At 63.9% G+C, this 17,794-nt stretch overlaps 1 protein-coding gene across 20 annotated transcripts in view; it reads right to left on the reverse strand.

Annotated features, from left to right (window-relative positions):
- Nucleotides 1-17,794, reverse strand: part of LOC117653241 (F-actin-monooxygenase MICAL3) — a 47,918-nt gene that overhangs the window by 14,195 nt on the left and 15,929 nt on the right. For 16 of the 20 annotated variants that reach the window (XM_034398788.1, XM_034398787.1, XM_034398791.1 and 13 more), the window contains exon 1: nt 13,731-14,018. The exons of 2 other annotated variants lie outside the window; for them this stretch is intronic. The gene's annotated coding sequence lies outside the window, so the exon portion shown is untranslated. Of the gene's footprint in view, nt 1-13,730; nt 14,020-17,794 lie in introns of those variants that run through there. 2 more of the 20 variants (XM_034398789.1, XM_034398785.1) reach the window with 2 other exon arrangements.

The following is a 17,794-nucleotide window of genomic DNA, read 5'->3' on the forward strand; positions in this document are numbered from 1 at the left end:
TGCCAAATAACACGTTGTGCAACACGCATTCCGGGAGCGCGCTCCACGCCGCATTCCAGGACGAGGGACTACACTGTGTGCTGCGCGCGGCCACGCGGTGTCACTCACGGGACTTCCCCCTGCGAGCGGCAGAGCAGCAGACAGTCGCAACGCCAGGGCGGAGTAGGGGTCGGTCGCCCATCAGGTCATCAGAGCGATTCCGGACACTGTTAGGAGCGAGCCTCAAGCGGCACGCTGCTTCCTCAATTAGGCCCTCGGCGTCGAGGGGCGGGAGGGGCGGGAGGGGCGGAGGGCGAAACCACCGGGCCGCGCGAGTACGCGGAGCTCGTTCGGCCCGGAACCGCGACAGCCGCAGCTCCGCGGCCGCGCCAAGACGGTCGCGAGGCTCATGATCGCCGGAATGATCGCCACATGTCCCGGCGGCCCGCCGCGCCGCGGCCACGTGTGCGACACGTGAGGACAACGCGGAGAAAGGCCGCCGAACAGCATCCATCCAGACGAGCGGAGAAAAAACGGAGGGAAAAAGGATGAGGGGGGCGAGGTGAAACAGCAGCCTTGTGTGCAGTCCTCCTGGACACTCCAGGACGCAGACGCAACGCCAGCGGGACGCTCCGGGATCGCTGCAGCGGGGTCAATAAAACCAGCAACGAGAACGGGTTCCCTCTGGAAAGGTACGCGGATGCACATGGACACCACCACACCGGCAGGACCGGGAGGACGGCTTGCTTGGCTCGGCTCGGCTCTCGCCCGGAAAAATAAGGTACCGAAAGGGACGGAGAAGGTCCTGCTCCCTGCCAGCATCAAGAGATCACATCCGCGTGGACATGGCACCATTTTTCTTCTTCTTTTCCGCTTCCGAGAATTCAAAACATGTCACACCACCTCTCCCGATCCCGAGGGGCAAGGCGGGACCAGGCTGCCTCCGCGCACCCACTAAACATGTCCCCGCCGAAATTACTTTCTCCTCATGGCCCCTCGCCTCAACTTATCAAGTCCTGCGGCCCACGGCGCCCACCCCACCCCGCCCCGCCGCCGCGTTGACACCGCGCACCAAGCACCTCGACGACGAGAAAGCGGGCGCCGCGGCGGCATCCTGGTCGAGGTCCCCGTCAGCGCGGTCAACACCGTCAGCACAGCAGTCAACACGACACAAGCCCTGCCAAATACCGCCGACTGATTTTCCGCAACAATGGCAAGTGCTTGTGCTCGAAGGGTTGCCTAGGGTCCGGGCGCTGGCGCACCCAGCCGTGAGAAAAGGGAGGGGGGGACGACTTCACCACGGACACGGCGTGACACCGCCTAGAAGATGACGAGAGGCACGCGGGGCAAAGGATGGGGCATGTTTTGTTTCTCGCTGCCGCCTTGCCTCGAGGGCCTAAATGGAACGGGGCGACAACATTCTTCCTGATCGGCTCGTCGGGGCAGGGGAGGGGGGCGGGGCAGGGCAGGGCGCGCCACTCTGGCCACTAGATTAGCTGCCATCCTTCTTCTCGCACTCAGACAAGCGCCAGGCGCCCCGGGGGCGTGGCGGGGACGTCGGAGACCCCGGAGACACAGACACACGATGGCAGGTGGATCGGACCAGAACGCTATTTCCACACCCTTATCCCCGACGAAAACCGATCGCCGCGCGGCGACCCTTCCTTCCCTGTCGGCGCCTCCCACGACCCCCCCCCCCCTCGGTCCGCATTCCGTCAAATTCTCCCCGGCGTTGGTTGGAGCCCCGCCAAATAGAACATAATAAGTCTCAGGTCAGGTGACCCGGCACCCGGCGTGCCGCCGTGTGAATGCGGAATCAATCCACATCTTTCCCCCACGGCGGGGCCGCCGAACTCTCGCTCTGCGGCATCGGCGGCACCTCGCCCGGCACACGTTTTTCCTCGGTTTCTGCCGGTTTCTGCAACGATAGTCCGTCACAGTACCGTTCAGCGGCCGCCAGGCACGCAGGGCCCAGAGTGGGATCTCGCGTGTGTTGCTAAGTGGACAGATGGCCTACCCACCAGGCGTTTCAATCTGCTTCAGCTCGTTTCATTCCAGCCCCGCCCCCTCCCTCCCGGTCCGCGTGGCACTGCGTGGCACCCGGTGCCAGAGTGCCAGCCCGGCCCGGCGGCGCGGCGGCCGCTTGCTCTTGTTTTGCACGCCGCTGTGCATTCCTGGGGCGTGGGGCGCAAAGGCACGGCGGCCACGACGGCCCAAGTATTTTTAGTCGCGGCGCGCGCTGCCCGCTGCGCACCACCCTGCCGGCGCCGTGCCCCGCAGGCCGTTTCCGAACAGTCGCACTGACTCTCTCGCACCCCTAGAGACGAGCGGCCGACTGCGAGAGAGACGGAATCGCTCTGCCGCCGGCCGCGCCTGACTCACGCCGCTCCCGCCCCGAACATCATCACCCTGATGAAAATGAAGGATAACGTTTGGAGCCTGGAAGCTTGAACGAAGCGTGAGCTAAGCATGAACGAAGAGGTAGTGCTCCGCTTACGCTCCAATCTCTTCGTTTATGCTTCCTTCCTGGCAGGGGAAGCCTAAACGGAGGTGGTTTCTCCTTCGTTTACGCTCCGTGCCTGACCGCTTCGTTTCCTCTTCGATACCACTCCGTTCAAGCTTCCCTCCTGTCAGGGCAAGCTTAAACGAAGGTGGCGTTTTCTTCGTTTCCGCTCCGAGGCTGACATCTTCACTTACGCTCCGATACCACTCCGTTCATGCTTCCTTTCGACCGGGGAAGCTTAAACGAAGGGAGCGCTCTCCTTCGTTTACGCTTCGTGGGCTGACCTCTTCGTCAACTCTCCAATACCTCCTCGTTTACGCTTCCGGCGACACTTAGAGAAAATTGCAATGAGTTGGCTCTGAGGCTGAACCATGTTGCAGCCGTACCCCCTCCAGTGACCCCAGCCGGGGGTGGGCCCGGAGAACACTCTCGCTCAGATAGTCAGGTGCTGTGTAAGGCATGCTCCTCAGACATCCTCCGTGGCGCAGTTGGCAGCGTCTTCAGCTTTGAGGTGCACCGAGGCGGCGTCGTGGGTTCAAAACTTCTACAAGCATCACTTTCGGCGCTTCCCGCGCGTGGATGAGTCAAACGAGGCACCAGGCTCGGAGAATCATCAGGAGGTAGCCTCGCCGGTCTGTTCCCTTTTACCCATTGCCACTCCGGTTATGCTTCGTTCAAGCTTCGTTTATGCTCCGATGGTCTCGAAGCCTTATGCTTCGTTCAAGCTTCGTTTATGCTCCGATGGTCTCGAAGCCTTATCCTTCGTTTAAGCTCCGCCGAAACAAGCGTTTACTTTCGTCCTTCGTTTATGCTTCGTTTTACCTCCCCGTTCATCCTTCGTTTACGCTCCGTTTTCATCAGGGCAACTTCATTATAATCCCCGCCCGGCGGCCGGCCAGCGCGGCGGGGCTGCCCCGTCCCCGTCGTCCGCTGTGGCCGGCAGTGCCGCGGTACCTGAACGCGGGGGCGAGGGGCACGGACAGGTGAGAGCGGAAAGCCCGGCGGGGCGGCCGGTCACCACCCTCGCCGAGCTGGTGCACTCTACCACGGCCACGCCGCCACGCCCGTCGCGACACCCCAGCGTGCCCTGCAGCCTGCGGCGTCCGTTCTACGGCTGCAGAGTCGGTCGCCTGACGGACACCCGAGGAACACCCACCGCGCCGCCAAGAGACCTAAACGCATCCGCGTGCACTACGGGACGGAGCCAACGACAGCGCGCCCGAGCGTGCGTGCGTGACGGAGGCGCGGGCGGCGCGGCCACGGCGGCGCGCACCGCGGCGACAACAAGCAAGAAGCCCAGCAGGCCGCAGTAATGAGCAGGCCGCGCAAAAAAGAGGCAGCCCGGCCGGAAGGCCGAACGGAGCGACGGAACCGCAGACAGCGAATTTGCCTGCTTCCCGCGACGCCGCGGGGCCGCCTCGGGGGCCGCGCAGAAGAGCGACTGGACCGCTGCAGCGCTGCGCAGGAAATGGCAATTTGTCAAACAGGTCGGCGACCCCTCGAACCGAGCCGGGCTGGGTTGGGTTGGCCGGGGCCGGGCGCAACGCAACACGCAGCGCGGCTAGCGCGCCCTCTCGCACTCCGACCGCCACGGCCGGCCACGACGCGCCAAAGCAACAACAATCCGACCTAAGCACTAATGACGCACAGTGCGAGGTAGCAGTATCTTTCTCGTTTTATGCGGCTCATTTCTTTTCCACACACGGGGGGCGGGGCCCCGCGGGGGGACGGCGTCTTGGACGGCGTGGCCGTGAAAGCGTGTGAGTTATGGTGATGAATCAGGGGGCCGTCCGTCAGGCGTCTAGGCCCGACAAGGGGAGGAAGGACTGCCCGACGTGCCCAGTTGAACGTCCTGCGCGAATCCACCTCGTCCCAGCCGTCCAGCCCCATCGAAAAAAATGAAATCATAAAAAGAGAATCCCGCATTAATCTAATCCCCACGGACGGCTAATGTCCAACTATTTCCCTGCCGAGCGACACTGCAGCCCTGCCGTGCCGTGCCGCCACACCGCGACATAAAGTTGTCACTCTTTATTTACTGTTTTGAAAGCCAGTTTGGTTCTTAATGGCCGCCTCGCCCCGCCCCACCAGGTTGTTCACCCGAAACTTGTCCTAGTCCATCGCCGCGACGCGCCGCGACGCCTCGCGATGGCACCCAAACGACGCCGCCGGCCTCGTCAAGACGGCCGCCAAGACGCCCACAAGGCGCGCGCGACGCGGGAGCAGGCCGACGAGTGGTGGGCCTCCTCCTCCACGGGGATGGCGCCGACGCCGGCCGACGCCGACGACGAGGAAACGGCCCCATCGCATCTGTCCGCGGGGACGCCGGCGACGCACCCGACAGGCATCCGGCCGAGGGAGTAGTACACTGTAGGCTGTGGACGGCGGACGAGAACAAACCGCGGCGACGGCCAATCGCACTTCGGCGCTCTGATTGGCCCGCGCGGCCACGCCGGACGGCCTTTTGGAGGGCGCGGCCGCGGCCACTGCCACTTTCACTCATGACGTCACAGAGTGTGGCCGGCCGGCCGTGGCCCGAAGAAAGGGCGGGCTAATCACTAGGCCCTTCGCCGCGGGCGTGCGGGGCGTGCGGGGCGTGCGGGCCCTCCGCCGCGCCCGACGATCAATCGCTTCCAATAACTCCATCTTCGCCTGCCGCCTCGCGCGCCTCGCCTGGCGGTCTCATTCCAGACAGAGCTTTTGTCGCTCTGCCTCTCTCGCACTCCCAGGGCGCCCCCCAGGGGTGCGAGAGAGGCAGAGCGACAAAAGCTCCGATCGGAATCAGTCTTGAGAGTGACTCATCGGGATTGGGATTCACTGCGTCCGTCCCGGTCCGTCCCGGTCCGTCCCGGTCCGTCCCGGTCCGTCCCGGTCCGTCCCGGTGTCGATCCGCCCGCCAGTCTCCCCCCTGTCGCCGGCCGCCCACATCCGCCAACCACACTGCCTTATCGACTGGGTCATGGGAGGCAGATAGGCGGCCATCATCGCCGGCGTCGCCCACATTCCCAAAGGAAATGACGCCGCTATCGGTACGGCGAGGCGACAGATAGGTTTCCTCGACGACCGCGCGCCACGGTCAATACCCCACGCGGCGGAGTTTTTCCATCAGTGCGAAGAAAGGGGCCCGGCCGGTTACGATAACGATACTCCGCGCGCAAGGGAACGCATGCGGCAGAGTCACCTGGAAAGGGAGTATCGCCGCTGGGATCATTTTTTTTCGCGACTGATACGGGTCCGGTTTTGGCAGTCTCTGGCGCGCGGGGTAGCGCCGCGTCTTTCGCCGGTGGCCACTGGGCCGGGGCCTCTCTTCGCCTCTCCTCCGCGGCAAGCCAATGGCCCGCCTTTCACCGCCCTTCTCCCCCGGCCCCTCTCTCCCTCTCTCTCACACTCGAGCGTGAAGCCGCTTGTTAATTAGGCTGGCCGGCCGGCCGGCCGCCACTTGGTTTCAAAGTAAGTGAATGTGGACCGCGAGGCCGCGAGGCCCTTGCCCTTCGCACCGCCGGCCCGCCGGATCCAGCGTGGACTCGTGGGCCCTGGACTTCCCGCCGGGTCCACACGCTGATAGGGAGGCCCCACCTGGCTCGGCAAGGCGCGGCGGTGCACTGCCATGGCCCCGACAAGCCAACGGCAGCCAACGGTACACGGGAAACACGAAAAGAAATGAAAACGCGGCGCACACATTAGTAACTGTCTCAAGGGCGCCGCGCCGGCCGCGCCACGGAACGGAATGGGATGGAATGGGGGCTACACTGGGCTACACGGACAGAGCCGTTCGGAACAAGAGGAGCACAGCGGAAGAGGCAACCGGTTCCAGAATGGATGCTTCCGCCCGCAGAGGCAGCGCGGCAGCGCGGCGTCGCAGGGCATTCGTCGGCATTCGCGGGGCCCCGCCGGGATTATCAAATGAAAATATGGCGCTGCGCTGCAGCGCTGCGCGGTGGCGGACCGGCCGACGGACCCACCACGACGACGAGGCGGCCGGGCACCCCGAAAGGGATAAGTCGGGGCAGGGCCAGGCAGGGCCAGGCCGTGCCCTTTCGAAGCCCGGCGGCTCAGAGGGCCCAGAGGACCTCAAAGGACCCCAGAGGACCGGCAGGACGAGCCACGCGGCCCAAATCACGCTCGGGATGAGCTGCCTGCCGCGCGCTGCCTCTGGCCCGTAACTCGATACAGCCGCCGCGGTGCGGGCTGCGGCAATGGCTGCGGCCCTGCGGGGCCATTCTGAACAGTTCTTTCGTCTCTCCCGCGCCCCCGCGGAGCGCCCCAGGAGTGCGAGAGAGACAGAGCGACCGCTGTTCGGATAGGGCCGTCCGTCCGGCCCGTCGGGAGGTCCTCGAACCCTCACCGGGGACGCCCTGTGTCCTGCTGCACCCGTTCTACAAAAAGCGGCGGCGGGGCGTCAACCAACACCCCTTGACGGCGAGCCCCTCGACGAGGTGGCGAGCGCCATCGCGAGACAAAGACGGAACCGCCATCGACCCGAATGATGCACGGAGGCCGCGCCGCGCAGACAGGGCCCGCCGCAAAGGTTAGCGCGAGCAGACAGGCGGGCCGAGATGACGCCGAGGGCGGGGCGGGGCGGGGCGTGGTCAGCGGGCCGTGAATACAAATTCCATCTGGGGCGACGAAGGGCGGGCAGCGGCCGCTTCCTCGTCGCGGTGCCGCGACCAGCACCGCGACCATGACGGCGCTCTTCAAGTCGGGCTGCGTGACCCGACCTTGGTCAAGGCGTACGTGGGCCCCGCGGATGGCGCGCTGCCGCCACTGCCGTCCGGCTCGCTGCTCCAGACCTTGCCCGTCCCCGGCGGCACCGCATGGGGCACCATATCGGGAGGCATGACGCAGCCGTGACGCCACTCACTCGGCCAGGGCACCAGGGCGGCACCAGGGCGGCACCAGGGCGGCACCAGGGCGGCACCAGGGCGGCACCAGGGCGGCACCAGGGCGGCACCAGGGCGGCACCAGGGCGGCACCAGGGCGGCACCAGGGCGGCACCAGGGCGGCACCAGGGCGGCACCAGGGCGGCACCAGGGCGGCACCAGGGCGGCACCAGGGCGGCACCAGGGCGGCAGCAGCGCGGTGCAGCCAAATCGCGCATTATTCCCACATGCGGCGATAAGCGCTGCAGCGCGCAGTTTCCCTTTTCGGCAGGACTTTCACCGCGGGGGTGCGGGCGGGGCGGGGCGGGGCGGGGCGGACACGCTCTGCTTCAGCATCAATATCTACAAGCAGCCCGGCCCGGCTCGGCTCGGCCCGGTTGGAGATGCGCATTGTTTTTATTTCCCTGAGCGTAACCGCGAAATTCCGCCGCCGCTGCCTTTGTCAATTGTGCAAAGAGGCGGTCATAATGAGGGCGGGGCGACTTGCAGTGCCGATGATAACGCGTGCCGCCGGGAACGGCCGGCCTGCATCGGGCTGGCGGCTATTTCGGGTCTCCGTCATAGACAAGGCCGAGCCGTGAGGAAGGTCGGGGCGCGTCTGACCACCACACTGCCGCCACCACCGCCACCCCACACCCCGGCCCGACCTGACCACCATGTATACGCTTTAATTTTTAGAACTACATCTCATCACGTCAAGAACTTCACACCGAAAAATCATAATACACAGAAGGGCGTTCGGGGTCATCATCACACAAATAAACTTCGGAGGAAAACATTAGAATAGCGCTCTGTGCCCCTCGGCCAGTAACGCGCCGCCAGAATTTCAAACGAAAGGCACTACAACAACGGAATCGAAACAAACAGCATTATTAAGCTTTCCCCACCCGCCGCACAGCCGCGCCGTGCCTTGTGGGGCTCCTAGCCTTATTAACTTTCCGAGCAGGTGATATAACCCGGTTCACTTTTTCACCTTGGCGGTTATGGTTGGTGGCGCGGCCTAGCGGGCTGGAGGAAAAGCCGAGTGAAAGAAAGAAAGAAGCCCCCGAAAACGCATTATTCCCCGCAAGCTTCACGCCAGGCCGCGCAGGCCGCGGGGAGGGGGAGGGGGAAGGGGAGAGCACCACACCTCCACCGCGCGTCGCGGGAAGAGGCCGCGCTGGTAGCGCCGATCGGGGCGGACCGGCCAGCCAATCACAGTCGCTTCCAGGTCGACGCCGAAGGGGAGCGTCCTCGCCGTCCTCGGAAGGCAGCGGCCGTGCCGTCGGCGCCGAGGCGCGCCGAGGCGGCCCAGAGCCTTGCCCGGGGCGGTGTGGCGCGATGAACACCAAAACGGGCCGGACCGCCCGGGCCACTCACACACACACACACACTTTGCGTGGCATCGGCAAGCAGAAGAAAGCAGCACGGGTGAGCACACTGGCGTCAGAGCGTCCGCGAGCTGGGTGCTCCTCTCGGCCAGCCTCGCGTGCCGCCGCCCGCGCTAGCAAGGGACTTCCCTCTCAGAGGATGGCCGGCACCACGACAACGACCGCCACGTCGGGGAAGTCCCTCGGGGGAAGTCGCCATCCAGCCCTGCCGGCCGCCACGAGGCTGCCACCACCACGACGCGGTCCTCCGCCGCCTCCACCGCGACGACGAGGTCCTCGTCCTCCACCTGCCGGCAGGCCTCGCGCTCCATAAAGCCACACACTTTCATCGCGGCCAAAATGCCTGTAATTTGCCAGAGTAAGCGCGGCGCCAGGCCAGGCCATCACCCACAAGTGTGGCGGAGAAACCAAGCGGCCATTAGAGCGCCGCGGAGCCGCGCAGCGCGCAGCTTGCACACGCCGAGCGAGGCGGGATGACTCCAAAACGCCAAACGGATTAACTTTCGACGCATTTTTCCGCCCCGGACGGCGACGCCACATTGAATAATGGAGGACGGATGTGAGGCGGCCGTCCACTTTCGCGACGACAGGTGTGCGGTGGGTCTCGCTCGCACCCGAACCGCGCCACATCAGTGCGAGAGAGACACTGCGAATAGCCGCTGATCGGCCCCGCCCCGCCGCCATGCAGGGCGCCGGCTTGCCAAAACTGCGGTCAGGAGAGCGATCTGTCTCTCTCTCTCGCACTGCTGGGACGTACCGCAGGGTTGCGAGAGGGACAGCGAACCAGCTCGCAGGACAAAGCGGAGCCGGTGGGCCGCGGCCGCCAAGGGCGTAACGCGGCCTGGAGGGCCTGGAGGGTCCAGAGGCCAGCGCGGCATTCCCAGCGGTGCTGCTTACACCTTTCACTTCGGGATCATCAGCTTTCCTATTCGATAGCGGCCAAGACCGTGCCGACCGTACCGACCGCGGCGTGGCCGGGCGAAACAATACAGTCCCGTAGCGGCGACAAGCAGCCAGTAGTCTCATTCCGAACAGTGCCCCGTCGCTCCGGTCTCTCTCTCTTTCCAGCCGGGGCGGCCCGAGTGCGAGAGAGACAGAGCAGAATCAGAGTACGGAGCACCGGCAGCCCAAGCACCGCACCGAGGGGATTCATTACAAAAACATTCCCCCGCATGCCGGGCCATGGCGGGGCATGCCGACGTGCACCGGCCGGCCGCACCATCATGCACCGCGTAAAAGTCATAATTATCGCGTCAGCCAACAAAAGACGCGCCGCGCCACGCCGGGGAGGGCCGCCACCACACGCGTGATTAGCGGCAGCATTAGTTTCTCATACCGACAATCATCTCATTCCTCGCGGCGCCCCGCCCCGCCCCGCCCCGCGCGCATCGCGAACCAGGCCGCCGCCGTCTGCACAAGCCATCAAGCCGCCATCAAAGATGAGCCATGAAGCGATTAAATCGCGAGGCACACACAGGGAGTCGCATCGAGGAGTACACACACACACACATTCCTCATGACACACACACACACACACACACACACACACACACACACACACACACACACACACACACACACACACACACACACACACACACACACACACACACACACACACACACACACACACACACACACACACACACACACACACACACACACACACACACAAACAAACATCAAAGCGGCGGCAGCTGCGGTGCCACAGAAGAGCCACGCTTTCTCCATAAGCAATAAGACACATACTAATCGCTGGCCGGGCCTGGCGGGGCCTGGCGGGGCCTGGCTGGGCCCCGGACAGGACGACGGACAGCCAGGCGGCACCGCAGCCAGGCTGCCGCGGTCGCCACAAGTAGAGGCACTGCAAGGCACTCGGCCGACAAGCGGACAAGGACGCCCTGCAGCGCACCGGCGCGGCGGCGTGTCGCGGAAGGAAGCAGGCCGCCGACCGCCGCGAGCAGAGCAGGTGGAGGGAAGGCCGCGGACACGCCGCGGACACGGACGACATCGACCGGGCTGGACCACCAGATGGCGCCGCGCGCCGCCACCGTGTCGGGTGTGTCGGCCGTGCAGTGCAGCGCCAGCCTGCTTCCGAACAGAGCGGCTCTGTCTCTCTCGCACCCCTACGGGACGGGACGCCCAGCGAGCGCAAGAGAGACAGCGGCGACGTGACTGCTCGGAAGCAGCCTGCAGCAGCCTGTGGCCCGGGGCGCCAGTGGCCTCTACACTACAAGGATAAGCGCTGGGGATGGACATGTGCTGCTGGAACGCAGCCACGGTCGCGGCCACCACCGCGCCGTCGTCGTGGCCTCCCCTTATTAGAGTCGCGGATTAGCGAATAATTGGCGCGGCCCCGGCGCCTCCCATGGGAGAGCAACGGCAGGTCTCTTTCTCTCTCGCACTCATGGGGCGGGCCCTAGAGCCGGAGAGATGGCGCCCACAAAAACCGCCAGCCCGGGCCGCGTGGGAGCACCGGCAGTGAAGACGGCGAAGACGGTGAAGACCGCGGGGAACGAGCCGCGGCAGCGATTCGAACGGCGCGAGCGGAGCCGCGGGGCGGGGCGGGGCGGGGCGGGGCGGGGCGGACACTACCCCCGGCCAGTAACGGCGCGTCCTCATCACCATGCATGGCTGTACAGTGGAGTGCGTTATTAGCGGCAGTACAGCGCAATTGCAGCGTGGTGGACGCCGGCCCGGCCTGGGCCCGGGGCGCGGCGCGGCGGGCGCATCACTGTCGCGCGCCCCACCGCACCGCCCTGCCCGCCAGCAGCACTGCAGCAGCCAGCAAAAAGCCGCGGCCGGTATTCGAACGGAGGCGAAACGAACCCACCAGACCGCTAGACGAGTCAGTCACTGTGGTCCACGGTCCGCGGGGTCGAGTGTGCTATGCTGCTGTGCTGCCATGCACGCCTTGTTCCATACCCATCGCGGTCAAAGCCCCGCCGCGCCGCGCCGCTGGCTGCTGGCCCTGCTGGCATGCTGGGCTGGCGCTGGCGGCCAGGATGCATGCCAGGCGCCGGCCCGCCCGGCCCGTCCGGCCCGGACATCGCCATCCCATTCGGACCGATATTAGAGCCCAAACTACGTGACTCGATTCGCGGGGCGCACGCCGGCGCACGCGCTCCAGCAACACGGCCGGAGGCACGCCTCCGCCACGAAGCACCACGACGCCGGACGCGCGTGACTTCCAGAGGAGCCGACGCCGCCGTGCGGGCCGCGAGCCGCCAGGGCAGCCGACAGACTTCTCCTCGGTGAGTAGGCAAAAACGGAGCGGGCGATTCCCTGACCCCGCTCACCCCTGCAGGGCCTCGTCGGCCCGGGCATTCCTCCAGGCCCTCCTTCGCCTCCTCCAGCGCGCCCTGCTGCTGGCCGCCGCTAGCCGCTCCAGTGGCCGCGGCCGCGGGGCACGACCGCGCCAACACAAATCATTGCCTTGACGTGGAGCTTCCCTCACGCCAATCAGCGCGCGCGCACGCAGCACGCCGACGCCGTGCCCGCGTCCGCCGATGTCTGATGACGGCGCTCGAAATGTGGAAAGCCACGGCGTCGAAAAGCGAAGCGCGCGCCCCACCGGCCCGCTGGCCTCGGCCACGGCCACCACCGGGAGGGGAAGTCGCTACTGCCGCGCTCAGCAGACGGCCGGGGCGGATAAGCTGCCTCGGCGACAAAAGAAAGGTGCGTTTCGTGTTTATCATTTTTTTTCGTGGATCTGAAAAAGAGGCACACTACACCGCGCAGTGCGGGGCGCGGGACGCGGGTGGGACGGGCCACCATGGGGCCACCCGATACCCCGGCGAGACAATGGCGGCCCGGCCCTAACAGTGCACCTGCCCGCGGCCGCCGCGCCTAGGGTCGCACCTCAGGTGTGCTTTATAGTGGCAGTGTTGGCGAGCCGCGGCGAGGTGAGGCATGCAGCCGAAATTTGACACCCGCCGAGACTGCAGCGCCGCGCCCCGACGCCCCCCCCCCCTCCCCTCCCCGGCGTGCCGACCGCCCTGCCGGCCTGGGGACCCCGGGGGACGGGGACAGTCACAGCGACGCCGCCGGTCGGTTCAATTCATTTCGTGATGAGCAATGCGCAGTCACGGAGTCACGCCTCGGAAGAAACGGAACGGACCCTCCGGCCCGGCCTGGCCCCCGCGGTGCCCTGCCCTGCCCTGGGGTCGTCGTGCTCCCCGACGCGTCGCCATATCGCCGACTCGACCTCCTTCTTCTTCATCCGAGACTGCGAGACGGCGACGCCAACAAAAGGACTCGCCGTAAATCGCGCGCCCGGAGGATTCCGCGCGGCGAAGGCGAAACGCGTCAAACCCCGGCGACGCCAAGCGACGCCAGGAGGAGCATTCCTCGCGTTTCCTCGCCGCGTTGCTGCGCGCTACGCGTCGCTCTGCGCCGTACTGCCAGCGCGGCCGATTCAAAAGGGTACTTAGGGGCTCCAAGGCGGCGGGCGGAAAAACGCAAAGCCTCTTACCGCCGCCACGCCGCTGCCAGGGCTTGCTCCGCGTAGCTCCGCGCGGCGCGGTATTCTTAGACATCCGTATTGATACGGGAAAGCCGCCCACCCCACCCGGCCCCGCCCACCCGCCGCCGCGCGCACTCTTCCTACAAAGCCAAGACAAATAACAAATAACCAAACGAGAAAGTGAAAAAAGTTAAATGAAGAGACAGAGAGGGTAGCTGAACATGTGGCCAGCTAAAGTCTGTGCATCGTCAGCAGGGTGACACGCAGAGGCAACCCCGCGGCCAACAGTGAAAAATGACGTCATAATTTGGTGCTTCGTACAGCAGTGGCCTGACCAGACGGTCGTTTGGTTGTTACAGATGAGGCTTGTCACGGCGGCGCGGCGGGGCGGTGCTTCTTGGTGCTGCTGCGGAGCAACACGGCGGGCGAGCCTCTCCAGTCCACCGAGGGGGACTTCCCCTCACTAATAGACCACGGCCACCTTGGGGGCCGCCCGCCACAAGTCAAACACACAGTCACAGCGCAGAACTTACCTCTCACAACAAAAACAAATAATGAGATCCCAAACGTGCGCCAAGTCCAAAGGGGGCGGCCGAAGCAACTATCACTGGACGCACCACACAATTCTTGACGTGCACAACATCCACGGCGATCACTGCACTGCGCGCACTCACTACCGCACCACGACCACCACGACGGGGCTCTCGGAGACGTGCCGGAGCGTGGCGGCCTGGCGGGGCGCGGGACTCTGGGGGAACACACTTGCGCGCCGCTCCACACAACTGAACGCTACGCCGGCTGACAGCAGACTGTCAGACAGAGCCCGAGCCAGACCGAGCGAGCGAGCGGCGGCTGCGGGCTGCGGCAGCCAGGCGCAGCGCCAGCGCGGAGAGAGAAAGAGAGAGAGCACGGCCCAGAGGCTGCCAGAGGCCCAGCGCGGCGCGGCCGGCCAACGGAGCAAAGCCCGCCCGCAGCAGCACAGCGCAGCAGCACGTCGAGAGAAGTCCTTCTCCCTCGCACCGACGGCACTGTCGTCCTGCCGGCCCAGGCCCAGGACCAGGGGGCCGACCTGGCCGGGACCTGGCGGCAATGGGGAGCACCACCGCCGCGAAGAAAAGCGGCACAGGTGTCACCAAAGACACGCGCGTCCAAGAAGAGGCCTCCGTCGTGGATGCGCCCCGCGGGGTGCGGGATGCCGCCAGTGCCCCGGACGTCGGCGGCGGCGTCGCTTGCGCCTTGAGCTCCGCACCGAGGCCCCCCTCCCCCCGGCCGGGCAAAAGCCAGGCAAAGCAAGGCACCAAGCCAAGCGTGGAGCGGGCGGGCGTTGCGGGGCGGACGGCACGGCGAGTACGCCGGGGGCCGCAATGAACATGCCATTGAGGAGGGAGTAACGAAGCGACTTTCTTTGGGACGCCACTCCGCCGTCGTCGCCGTCGTCGCCGTCGCCGTCACCCTTGGCAGCGCGTGCCGGCCGGTCACGTCCACGGGGAGGATGTCGTCAATGAGAGCGCAGCGCAGCCCGCGGCATCCTCTCCGTACTGCCAGCACTGCCAGCACTGCCAGCCCCACTTCCGGCGGCCGCATCGGCCGCGTGGGGAGCTGGCCAAATCGCTGGCCAGATGGTGGTCGTCATGACCGGCATGACGGAGGGGAGGCCCGCCGAAGTGGAGCGGCGGCGGCCGGTCACCCCTTCGGCCGCGTCGCGGCTCCGCTGTGCTCTCCGCCTTTTGCGAAAGGAGGGCGAGGCGAGGCCAACAAGGCCCAGGCCAACGTGGCCGCGCCACCAGCGAACAGAGCCAAACAATGGGGTGTCTGAGGCCACTGCCTCGGCACGGGGGGCAGGGGTAGCACACCACCCCCCGCCCCACACCTGTGAAATATCCGCGCCCCTTCCGAGGTGCACCGTCTCGAGCCCCTGGCCGTTCGGCATTCCAACGGCTGGACTGAGTCCACGGCGCTCACGAAAATAGCACGTCAGGGGGAATGACCGTCGCCAAAGAGGCCGGGGCGACGCGCAGCGCGCAAGCCTGGCCCTCGGCCTGGCCGCTGCGGGGCTGCGGGCGTGGCGCCAGGGGTTGCATTCCCGGGTCGAACGGCCGAACGGCAGCGAGACAGCGAGGTCCGCCAACATCGTTGACCAGTGACGCCGATGATGGAGCTAGCTCAGTGGTTCTCAACCTTAGGGTCGCGACCCCAAGCGGGGTCGCGAAATTTTTTTAAGGGGTCGCGGCGATGCTGGGGTCGTGTTTTAGGCCGATTTTAAGCAGCCACTGCGTCTGATCCGAGGCGGGCATTTTGCTCCCTCAACGGGCAATCGGTCTTTGGACCTTCCTTTAGCATGCCTTTGTTACGGAGTGCAATTATCAGTCTTAGTTTGAGAGCAGTATTGTCTCAAAGTTGGCCGAAACGCTCAGAAATGTCTATGAAAAATCGTGTTTTGGGCCGATTTTAAGCAGCCACTGCGTCTGATCCGAGGCGGGCATTTTGCTCCCTCAACGGGCAGTTGGTCTTTGGACCTTCCTTTAGCATGCCTTTGTTACGGAGTGCAATTATCAGTCTTAGTTTGGGAGCAGTATTGTCTCAAAGTTGGCCGAAACGCTCAGAAATGTCTATGAAAAATCGTGTTTTAGGCCGATTTTAAGCAGCCACTGCGTCTGATCCGAGGCGGGCATTTTGCTCCCTCAACGGGCAATCGGTCTTTGGACCTTCCTTTAGCATGCCTTTGTTACGGAGTGCAATTATCAGTCTTAGTTTGGGAGCAGTATTGTCTCAAAGTTGGCCGAAACGCTCAGAAATGTCTATGAAAAATCGTGTTTGGGCCGATTTTAAGCAGCCACTGCGTCTGATCCGAGGCGGGCATTTTGCTCCCTCAACGGGCAATGGTCTTTGGACCTTCCTTTAGCATGCCTTGTTACGGAGTGCGATTGTCAGTCTTAGTTGGGAGCAGTATTGTCTCAAAGTCGATCAAAACGGTCGCAAGTGGCTCTTGAAAATCGTTGTGACTATTTTGGTCAACTTTGAGACAATACTGCTCCCAAACTAAGACTGATAATCGCACTCCGTAACAAAGGCATGCTAAAGGAAGGTCCAAAGACCAATTGCCCGTTGAGGGAGCAAAATGCCCGCCTCGGATCAGACGCAGTGGCTGCTTAAATTCGGCCCAAAACACGATTTTTCATAGACATTTCTGAGCGTTTCGGCCAACTTTGAGACAATACGGCTCTCAAACTAAGACTGATAATTGCACTCCGTAACAAAGGCATGCTAAAGGAAGGTCCAAAGACCAACTGCCCGTTGAGGGAGCAAAATGCCCGCCTCGGATCAGACGCAGTGGCTGCTTAAAATCGGCCTAAAACACGATTTTTCATAGACATTTCTGAGCGTTTCGGCCAACTTTGAGACAATACTGCTCTCAAACTAAGACTGATAATTGCACTCCGTAACAAAGGCATGCTAAAGGAAGGTCCAAAGACCAACTGCCCGTTGAGGGAGCAAAATGCCCGCCTCGGATCAGACGCAGTGGCTGCTTAAAATCGGCCCAAAACACGATTTTTCATAGACATTTCTGAGCGTTTCGGCCAACTTTGAGACAATACTGCTCTCAAACTAAGACTGATAATTGCACTCCGTAACAAAGGCATGCTAAAGGAAGGTCCAAAGACCAACTGCCCGTTGAGGGAGCAAAATGCCCGCCTCGGATCAGACGCAGTGGCTGCTTAAAATCAGCCCAAAACACGATTTTTCATAGACATTTCTGAGCGTTTTGGCCAACTTTGAGACAATACTGCTCCCAAACTAAGACTGATAATTGCAATCCGTAACAAAGGCATGCTAAAGGAAGGTCCAAAGACCAGTTGCCCGTTGAGGGAGCAAAATGCCCGCCTCGGATCAGACGCCGTGGTATGTTAAAGGAGGGGTCCCGTGGGGTCGCGAAATTTTTCCTGGGGGTCGCGGAAATTTTTGGCTTCAAATTTGGGGTCGCGAGCCGAGAAAGGTTGAGAACCGCTGAGCTAGCTGGAGTGCGCCGACCGAACCGCCGGGGCCGCGTCGACTGTTTTGCATTTGCATCGGCAAGGCCGGTGGCCGTCGCAGTGCGTCGCAGTCGCAGCGGGATGCGTCACCCGACAGCACTCACACACTGCTTGCCACGCCACCACTCAGACCGTATACGTGACTCGCGAAAAAAACGAAGGAACGAGCAGCCCAGTCTTGTTTACTTCCTTGGCCGCCTTGCGTGCGGTTTTGCGTGCGACCCTGCCCTACACTGCCCTACACGAAGTGCACGAAGCAGGACGGGCATCAGTGCGCATCAGAAAGCACTCCGTCTTCGTACATCATTCTGGCAATTATTCAAGGCGGCACGTTTCACCGGCAAGCCCCGCGAAGCAGCGGCGGCTCCCTCTCTCCCTTCCCCTTCTTTGTTTTCCTTTCTTCCTCCTCTCCTTCGTCCTCCCCGTGCCTCTGACGTCGTCCTCCCCACCCACAACACTCTGCACGCCGCACCGCTCGCCGGCCGTTTCAAAAATAGGCGACATGAGCTGGCCCTGGCCCGCTCGCCATAAAACTGTGGCATTTATTGCGAGGACGGAAAGGAGAT

The sequence above is a fragment of the Thrips palmi genome, unplaced genomic scaffold, assembly GCF_012932325.1.
Source record: "Thrips palmi isolate BJ-2018 unplaced genomic scaffold, TpBJ-2018v1 HiC_scaffold_8, whole genome shotgun sequence".
Taxonomy (NCBI): domain Eukaryota; kingdom Metazoa; phylum Arthropoda; class Insecta; order Thysanoptera; family Thripidae; genus Thrips; species Thrips palmi.